The 10,000-nt window shown below is 38.6% G+C and overlaps 1 protein-coding gene and 1 long non-coding RNA gene across 8 annotated transcripts in view; one reads left to right on the forward strand and one right to left on the reverse strand.

The window, feature by feature from the left end:
- The window catches only part of LOC137997781 (uncharacterized), a 155,978-nt gene that overhangs the window by 84,999 nt on the left and 60,979 nt on the right, over window positions 1-10,000 (forward strand). For all 7 annotated transcript variants that reach the window (XM_068844022.1, XM_068844021.1, XM_068844024.1 and 4 more), the window contains one exon: window positions 5,036-5,141. The gene's annotated coding sequence lies outside the window, so the exon portion shown is untranslated. The remainder of the gene's footprint in view (window positions 1-5,035; window positions 5,142-10,000) is intronic.
- LOC137997783 (uncharacterized) overlaps window positions 9,461-10,000 on the reverse strand; it is an 8,397-nt gene continuing 7,857 nt past the window's right edge. Inside the window, exon 4 of the long non-coding RNA XR_011122582.1 lies at window positions 9,461-9,635. This is a non-coding gene — a long non-coding RNA (uncharacterized lncRNA). The remainder of the gene's footprint in view (window positions 9,636-10,000) is intronic.

A 10,000-nucleotide genomic window follows, 5' to 3' on the forward strand; every position in this document is an offset into this window, starting at 1 on the left:
GCATGACAGTGCCCGTTAAGGAGGCTCGAATAATTTCTCTTTTTCGATTCTCACATAAATAAACAAATTCTATTCTCAGGATCATCGTATCAAAGCGAAATTTTTTTGGCCAGGGTATTAAGTGCCCATCAAAAAGTTCTCACATGTTATTTCTTCCAAATTACCATTTCCACGGCAACGATATAAATTACTTCTCTGATCCTAAAATCAACATATATAGTCTTGCTTGAAAAAAATGTGAAATCTTCGCATACAGCGTTACCACATAATGTAAGAAATAATTTCTAACATTAAAAGAAAAAAGTGTAAAAAAATCTGTTCGCCAGTTTTGCAGAAGAATCAGCTTTTTAAAATTTTTAACACGTACATTTTAAATTAAATTCAGGTTACTATGCAAAAGAAAATTTTAAAAAATTACCATACGGAAGCGAAGATGTAGTTGAGTAAAATTGCAAAATTATTAAAAATGAGGGAGCTATAAGATCAGCATTTACGCATGTGCAAAATAATAGAGTCGGCGCGCGCGTGCAACGGCAGGCCAAGAGAGACGTATTTAAGTAGTAGTTTTCACAAATAGGAAATTATGCAGTTATTGACTGAGTGGTTGGGCCGAGCGGGAAAATATTTGGTCCCAGGTCATGCGCCAGGTTCGTTCACCGCTTAAATATGACTGCCCCAACTAAGTCAGAATTACTGCAAATGACCGATGACCTCCTTGAAGCTTTTACGGCACCATGGGAAGACCGTGAACCTTCTACTTTGCATTTCAATGATCTTGTGGACAGTGTTGTTGATCGTCCTCTACCTACGCCTAACATTGGCCAGGTAATAGCTGCTCTTAAAAGGCTAAATCCAAGGAAAGCCACAGGATCAGATGGAGTGCCTGCTTGTATTCTAAAGCAATTCAATGAAAAACTTGCTTCTGTCATAATTTGTGCAAGTATCCAGCAATGCAAGTACCCTACATTCCCGGGGGGGGAGGGGGGTACTGCCACATATGGACTATATAGGTATGTGCCGCTGTGAAGTGTATGGCTTTCAAGCAGTTTACTCTAGGATAGAGTATATAAATCATAGCCTTTCGTTCTAGAATAGGGTATCATTTTTCACGAAACTTACCAGTCGGTTGAAGATTTTATCAAGACTAAGGAAACCAGAAATTCCCACTCAAGAATATAAAAAAATCAAATCGGCAAAGTTTAAGTTTACGTAACTCAGCCTCAACAGGGTCAATAAATGGCTATCATGAAACACCTCTGGATATTATTAACTGTCAAAAATCGGAATTTAGACGGAAATCGGTGGGACTTTACTCTAGTAAAGGGTAGCAAAATTCAGCTGAACTAGCTCTGGTATAGGCTAAGGATTCCATGGTCCCAGCGGCACATCCCCACCCGGCCTACATTGTACAAGCATACTTTGGTAAGTCCTGTGCCAAAAGTTAAGAGCCCAGAGGATATCGCCAACGATTTTAGACAAATATCTGTGCTGGCACAAATTGCAAAAGAATTCGAAAGGTTTCAGCTTAACCTGAACAAAGATGATCTCAGAATTACTAACAATCAGCGTGCTTTTACCCAAGGTAGATCCACTGTTACGGCTCTCGCTTGTGTAACGCAGGATTGGTACAATGTTACGGATCTTGGCAGCAAGTTTGATGGTGTGCACACCGTGTTTGTAGATTTCCGAAAAGCGTTCGGTCTGGTCGACCATGCCACCTTGTTGACCAAGCTTACCGCCATGGGAGTTAGTCGAAGTGTTTGGAAATGGTCGCAAAGTTTCTTATCAGAAAGAACGTTTCAAGTGAAGCTTCCAGGAGTGTTGTCCAAATCAGGTCAAGTAATTGCAGGGGGGCGTTATATCTCCAACACTTTCAACGTTCATAGTAATGACATCGAGGAAGGCATCCCAAGAGAGTTATGTATCTCAACGTGCAAATATGCCGATGATTGTACACAATATCAGCTTGTACCCTTAAACTTGAAGAACCGTATGAAAGACGTGATGAACCATTTGGAATCCTGGGCTGCTGTCAATAATTAAAATGGAAATTAATGCTAAGAAAACAAAGGATATATGGATTTCATTCAAGAAAAAAAGTGATACTCCACCACCTTTGCATGTTAACAATGTGGAGCTTGAAAGAGTCACACATTTAAATTGCTTGGAGTCGCAGTCCAGCCGAGAATGACTTAAAGTGGAACTCTCACATAACAAATATCGTAAGCAAAGCCAGTAAACGTATCTACCACGCGAGAGCATGTAGAAAAGCTGAGGTTGGTCTTACAATTTACATCATAAAAATGCGGACATTGCTGGAATACGCTAGCCCGATTTGGGGTGGTTTGCCAGAATATCTTTCCTTGGAGTTACAAAGAGTGCAGGACCGTTGGCTGAGAATTCGTGGACTTCCTAAGGACACCCTAGAATCGCTAGAGCAAAGAAGAGATGCAATGACCAGAAACCAGCTGGAACGTATCCTGGAAAGTAGTAATGTCAACCACTTATTTCAACACACCCCTGAATCTAAACAGAACTACAGTCTAAGAAACAAAAGTCGCACCCATGTACCTCTTTCCAGGACAAAGAGAGCCTTAAAACTATACAAGGAGTAATCCTTGTAATATGCATATAAGGAATGTCACTAAATGAGAATTTTGTTGATATTGTTAAATTAGATTGATATTTTTAAATAATAAGTATAGAATTTATAATCTCAATTCAGTTTCTGGCTATTTAGCTTAAGGAGCAATCCCTCGAACTTATAGTTTTATATATTTGCATATAGATTTTCAACTTTGACATATATTCTTGTAAGTAACACCTATATATCTTGTTTTGTGGTGTACAATAAAGTTGTTATTATTATTATTATTATTATTATTATTATTATTATAATAATAATAATAATTATTATTATTATTATTATTATTATTATTATTATTACCGTGACCGAGGGCCAAATATTTTCCTGTCTGGCCCAACCTAAATTCAGTCAATAAACATTTTATCATATGGGTTCTTTACGGTATTCATGAGCACCTAGAAGAAAAACTTTGGACAAACAAAATTATATATTATGTTGCTTGTATTTCATTTTTTGGCTTTAAATAACTTTGATGTTTAGAAGCGGCGAGATCCTCTAAAATCGCATCGCAAAGAAATAACTCAGTTCTTTTGAACATGTCCAAATTTCATTCCGAATTCGCGGTGAATTTCTATAAAAGCTGACAGATAGGTGTTAAGGACTCCCCCAAGGGAAGTTAATAGAAGGGAATGGTTCTGAAACCCGACAAATTTCTTTGTTGTATGTTTTTGTCCCGAGTCTTTTTTGGCCTTGACCGTGCCCAAAACACAATAGTTGTTTACTCCGTACTGAGGACCTAACCAAGAGAAACTTGTTGGTTACGTAATCATGCATAGTGTATGAGGGCAAAACAAAAGATTGTTCACGGTCGTGGACTTTCAAACCTAAATCTTGGCATCTTATATTGCTCTTTTGATGCTTGCCGAGCTTCCAAACCATTCCCCACCATTAACTATGCACACACTGCATTTTTAAGCTATTGAGTAAATGACGTCACCTTCTCATCGATCCAGCTCTGTAAGGGCTTATCTGTCGGAACCGCACCAAGTAATGGCGGACCGTTAAATGAAAAATAGTCGAGTTATAATAAACGTCTTCCTCTTGAAATTACATTCGAAATGGGAAGAAAAACGAGAACTGATTTTTTTCATCGTAGTAGCACTTTAACGATTGTTAACAGTCTTAAACGGGATTCGAACCAATGATCGTGCGATTGTAGCTACTGTTGAATCCGCTCTCCAGATTGGAAGAATTGAATACGCAAAGACCTTGGAATGATGTGGACGGTCGAATCCGGATAGTTTCAAATCCGATGGCGTTCAAACTCAGATCCCGTCTTTACCGCGTAAATATTCAACATGGCCGCTGAAAAAATGCTATTACTTCTCTGGTCGCCAACTAGCACGACTGATGGCGCATCCTTTGTTGACACTAGGGAGCTTACGAAACGACGACGCCGACGGCAACGACGACGCTACAAAACAATAGGTTTAATGAGCAAAAACAATGGTTCTGCACGCTCTGCACGTGCGTTTTACATTTTTGTACTACATTTCTTTGCCGTCATCTCCTAAATGACGACGTGAAATGACCAAATTCAAGGTTCTGTGGAGGACGTGAGCACATGACGATGAATTTTCAGTTCTCTCTCTACGCTTCCAACCCACTCATACCAGTTTAATTCCTCAACAGTTACTACACATTTTTAACGCGAAACGACATGAAATAGTTTCGTAGTGATATGAATAACGCGAACTCGTATTTTTAAATGTAGTCCTCGTAGCCGTCGTCGTCCTCGTTTCGTAAGCTCCCTAATATAGTCACGGAGAAGTCCAGGATACTAGAACGAATGGGCAAATTCGATTCGAATAAGTTTCGTGTGGACGTGAAGATTTTTGAATCAGCAGAGAAAAAGTTACGGATCTTCCTAATGTTAACTTTATGTTCACTCTGCAGCTCAAATACTATTATGGTATTTCATAAATTCTGTATTCAATGTTTAGGTAAATAATATTTTATGGCAGCTAGGCTTGTGGCTTGGCAGATCTCAAGTTCTTTTGCGGGCAAGAGTAAACAAGAAAATTGGCTCGGAGCGTGTAAAAGTGCAGGTGGCAGGTCATTGTTTTTCCATAACTGACACCACCAAAACCTTTACAAAAATACTAATCTTAGGCTGAAACATTATCTAAAGCATAGTGTTTAGTCCTAAGGTTAGCATTAGTAAATTAGGCGCATTTGATCATATTCACATGTTAATTTGCGCCTAAGAAATATTAAATATTATTATTATTCAACTATGGTGAAACAATGACCTTCAACCGTACCTGCCATCTGCAACGTGTCGCAGTTTACACACTCCAACAATTGGCCAGAACCTAACAAAGGTTTGGCGCGATAATTTTTTTAAGCGATAGTATGACAGAATGTTAATCACGTTTTCCTCTTCAGGAAACTGAACCAACCGAGACCTGTTTCCACGTGCAACCCACCTGAATACCATATGAAAATTGCTTGGTTCTTCTCCTTCTAATAAAAACATCAGTGATAATCTGAGGTGAGTAATTTATTCCACTATGTATATCTTGTTATTAGCGATAGTTTTTGCAAGGGATTTTTGCGTGGATCATGTTGCCCAGTGCTTCACGGTATACATACGTTTCAGTTTTGCGTCCAACAGGGGAGCGAAAATTACAATTTTAATTGTCAAAGTTCACTTCGGTGGGCCTCTGAAGTCTCAATACGACGGGGATGTTATCCAAATATTAGAAAGGACCTCAACTTTGTTAGTTTGTAAGAAAACGTAAGAGAGAAGTAAAAGAATTACATCCGGACACACTACTCAACGCTTATTAGTTTATGCTTGCCGCGTGCTTTTTTTTTTTTGGCATCCTCATTCATGATATTCGATTGCTTGCAATAAAGTTGCATACATTATATATGCATACACAATTTACTTGTTAACGCAGCTTTGCTAAGTGATATTGGTAGCCAAAGCGACTAATGCATAAGCCTTATAAGCATATACACTGTATATGTCACTAACATAAAAATTTAACGTTTAAAAGGCCTACAGTTGGGGATCTATGGGATCACGAGGGATACAAAGTTTAAATGATACAAACTAAAAACGTGACTAAGATATGTACCACAATATCGGAGTTAAGACAGAGTTACAATAGTTATAGGGCGTTTTTTTATGGAAAACCAGTAACTTCAAAATCATTAGCAACTGACACGGTAACTATGAACGGGTAACACACGCAAACTCAGTCCTGCTTTGATCATTAGTGACGAGGGAGTTTAAGCAAAGACGACAGCTGCGCAACTACAACGCCACAAAGTAAGAATATGATTGGTTAAAAGAGGAAAAATACTCGTGCTGCACGTGCAGCACGAATTTCCGTGCATTTCTTTGCCGTACTCCCCAAAACAAAAGCGTGAAATTCACCACATTCTAGGTCAGACAACGACAACGACAACGTGATTTAAGGCCTGGCCAAACGCTCGCAACAATTCTACGCAACATCTTGCAACATTGTTGATCCAACATCATCCAACACGTTGCAACAATGATATCGCAGCAGGGTGGCTAAACGTATGCAACATGTTGTGCCCAACATTGTTGCAAGATGTTGCGTGCGTTTGGCCAGGCCTTGAGCATACAACAATCTCAGTAGTTTTACGTGACTTAAAAGTCGTGACCAAAACGGAATAATAAGGTATATTTTGGAGTGACGTTTTCTTTCACTTTGCCATTGTATCTGAGCAAAATGCTCTTATTTTATATGTGAACGTTCGTTGCTCCTTTTGATGCTTTCGTAGTTCATGAAAAGCAAATTTAAGAAAAGCGTTATTGGAAATGTTATTCAGTGGTACTTGAAGGTGAAAAATGTCTTTTTTTTAACTCTTTCCGGCGAATTAAGGATGGCGCACGACTAAGTGTTTTTCATATTCGGACAACTGTCATATACCCTTGAGCAATCACCATTTCGGAAAGGAAACGGTACTTCTTTTGGAAGAAGATTCTTAATACATTAATTTGAAATGCGAATGTTGTACTGGAAATCGTGTGACATGGCTGGTGCATTTCGTGGTTTATGGTCTCTTGTGATGTTTTGAAAGTTCTCAAATCGTACCCGCCAAGGGCTTGTGAAATTTTGAGAACTTTCAAAACATCACTCTTACCCATAATCACGAGAAGCAATCGCGTTCATACGATTTTTGGTGCCGCTAAGAGTGAACCTGAAACGAACGAACGAAGCTGCTCTCTAATCGGGAGAAGGACACACTTTTCTTGGAAACGCAAGGAATTGTGGTTATGCGCGGTCTGATCATTCTGCTTCTGTTAGAAGCTTGCAGTCACGTTCCCTTAACCTGTAAAAGCGCATGCTCTGTTTTCGCTTCTTGGACGCTTCTTTCAGTGTCCGTTTTACAGCTTGGTGAAATACAAATATGAAAAGCTGTCAGGCTGAACTAAAGTTATGAATGGCCAGGATTCCGTTAAATGTGAGTACTGGTTCCGATTGAAAAAAGGCATTACGATGCATATGGCGTCTTTGAAAGCACTCCAGGTCACTTGTCGTATATCTCGATTGTCTTCCATCGAATGCAAGCATAAGCGTTCGCTTGCGTCGTGTGAAAACGAAACGCAGCATAAGTACAAGGATTGCTGCGTCTGGCCAATTAAAGCACTCGTTCCAGATTCCCCGCGTCTGACCATTTGATCAAAATGGCGGAGTCCAGAAGGGGGTCCAGATAGCTGTGTAGTTTGGGGTCCACGTTTTCATCCGTCCCTGCTCAATTCCACGCACCAACCGTTGTTAAATTATCGCAAGCATGCTTGAACATCTAAGCTTCCCGTCGGCAGCATTTGTACCATTTATGTAAACTAGTTTATGTTTATATACTCTACAAATTACTCTATCGCTGTCTTTTCATAGCAACGTCCTTATTGCATTCGATAACCATTGCACTCCGATTGTAACGTAATTGACCAATAAAAAACGCGATATCTTGTTGAGTATATAACAAATGTGCGCAATAGAACGAATAGTTGAAGATTACAACGGATAAATAAAAATAAAGCAATTCGAGGCGAATTGTTCATTCATTTCGTAACTTGTGGATATCTTCCTTTTGCTTGTCCAAAGACGAATTATACAAAGCACATTTGAATTGAACATTAACAAAATGGCGTTCTTAGTTTAGGAAAAGATTATTTTAAGTCCTTGAAAAAATGTGCCAGGTTAAAACAGTGAAAATGCAGGAAAAATGTATTAAAGGCAGTTAAAAAATCATTTGATAGGTAATGTTAGTTAGGTAAGAGATGACTATTACTCAAAGCGAGGCTTCTCCATAGAACGATGCATTCTTGTCACTGCGCAGTGCACTTTGGTCGAAAGCGCAATGTATTATGGCAAAACGTCAGCAAAGCCAGAATCATACACATTTTGCGTTTAGAAGACAGGACGCATGATATACGGGTTCAATTTCTCAACAACAGACTTATTTCTCTAAAACTGGTTATAGTTATCACTGCTACTGCTGATCCGCGTGTAGAATGCAGGTAGCAAGTTGGAATTTGGTGTTAATAAACAATTATTGAATTCGGTTTTCGCTATCATGAATTATCAAAACCGAGGTCTATGTTATCTGCCGAAGCCGAAGGCTGAGGCAGATAACACAGACACGAGGTTTTGATAATTCATGACATCATGCGAAAACCGAATTCAATAATTGTTTTATTATACATTTTTCACATAATTCATCCTCAGAAACAGAAACGAAGCGTTCAGCCATTTTGTTTCTGAGGAGAACACTCCAAGGGGCTTAGTAACCAGGCAGACGTTGAACTTGACACGATAAATGTAATATCTGCAGCAGATATTACAGTTAATCATGTCAAGTTCACAAGCTATTGTGAATTGATTGAATGCTCTCGACTATTCAGATTTTTCATAGTGAGTCTGATTTATAATAAAAGAAGATAACAGTGGAATAGTATTTTGTTAAGATGAGAGTAGCGAAAAGCTATGAAGCTGTGGAAAAAATCTCGGATGGTTTGGTCTTTATGACAGTGACATCTGTTTCAGCTAGTGACATCTTTTACTTTATGAACACCTGCAGCAGTCAGCAACTGCTGTCAATCAACAAAACGTTTAATAACAAGTTTATACCTGCAAAGTTAGATAATGGTCCGGCCTCTGAAGGCTGAAAAGATCACTGATTTCTTGATTTCTGGCTCGGATCGAACTAGGCAAGACCTTACCTAGTCTGTCGATTTTGTACATGAGTAATCAACTCAGTATTAAGTCGAACATTTTATGCCTTTGATTTAAATCTGTGTTCTAAAGCTTTTTGTTTTTGTTTAACTTTATAACACATGGCCCATTTTCCTGACACCTTCTCCATCGTCTCATGTCGTGGTCAAAGTATCTTCTTCCCCGGAATACCTTGCGCAACCAGAAAGTTTACACAAGACTACATGCGCGCCTAGTTGTGATCAAGTTATACAATCTTTATATACATTAAGTTATCCACATATTCACGCAGAGACTCCTGGGATGTCTCGCGATCACAATTTGATACATGGTGGCTAAAGTAACGGGGCTGGCTTTTAAGTCTGCCTCTGTAAACTCGTATTTGTCGACGCCCGACAAAACTGGGCAAAACGAGCCAGTCTTTTCGTGTACTGGCAAAAACACACATGCACCCGACAAGTTATGTTATAAACTGGTTGAGTTGTTTTCCAATTAATATGTGCTGCACATTGTGATGTCTTCACATTATGCTACTTGTAATTCAGTAGGTTGGTAAATAAAAGTGTAAGATACATTGAAAAGATGGGCAACAACAAACGGCCATTTATTTTCATTTTCCATCAAAGTTTATTTGATACGCTATCAATTGAAAAGCAATTTACATAATTAAGGCAAATGGCTTGAAAATATGATAGTAAATCAGGAACAGGAGCATTAACTAGAAGGTTATATTTCATCGTCATCTTTCGCCGTCATCTGTTTTTTCCACCTGGTTCTTTCCACGGTACCTTGAAATACCATAAAATAGAAACAAAATTCGGATCGCTGATTAGTAGTAGTAGTAGTAGTAGTAGTAGTAGTAGTAGTAGTAGTAGTAGTAGCTATCGCTAAGTGCCAACGAAACAGTTAATATAATACAGAGTTTACAGATTTGCATCAGAGTTCCAAAACACCCAACAGTAGTTGTAGTTTTTTTATTCGAAAGAACTGCAACTCAACTTATCTAGTCTATAGAAATTGCTCACTTTGTATCTGCAACAACAATGTAGATGTCAACGTGTTTTGCAATAATATGGAAAGTACTGCTGTAATTTTTGAACGGCTGTAATTTTAACAGGAATATACAATAATTAAGTTGAATAAAATCAGTGCC

The sequence above is a fragment of the Montipora foliosa genome, chromosome 3 (genome assembly GCF_036669935.1).
Source record: "Montipora foliosa isolate CH-2021 chromosome 3, ASM3666993v2, whole genome shotgun sequence".
Classification (NCBI taxonomy): Eukaryota; Metazoa; Cnidaria; class Anthozoa; order Scleractinia; family Acroporidae; genus Montipora; species Montipora foliosa.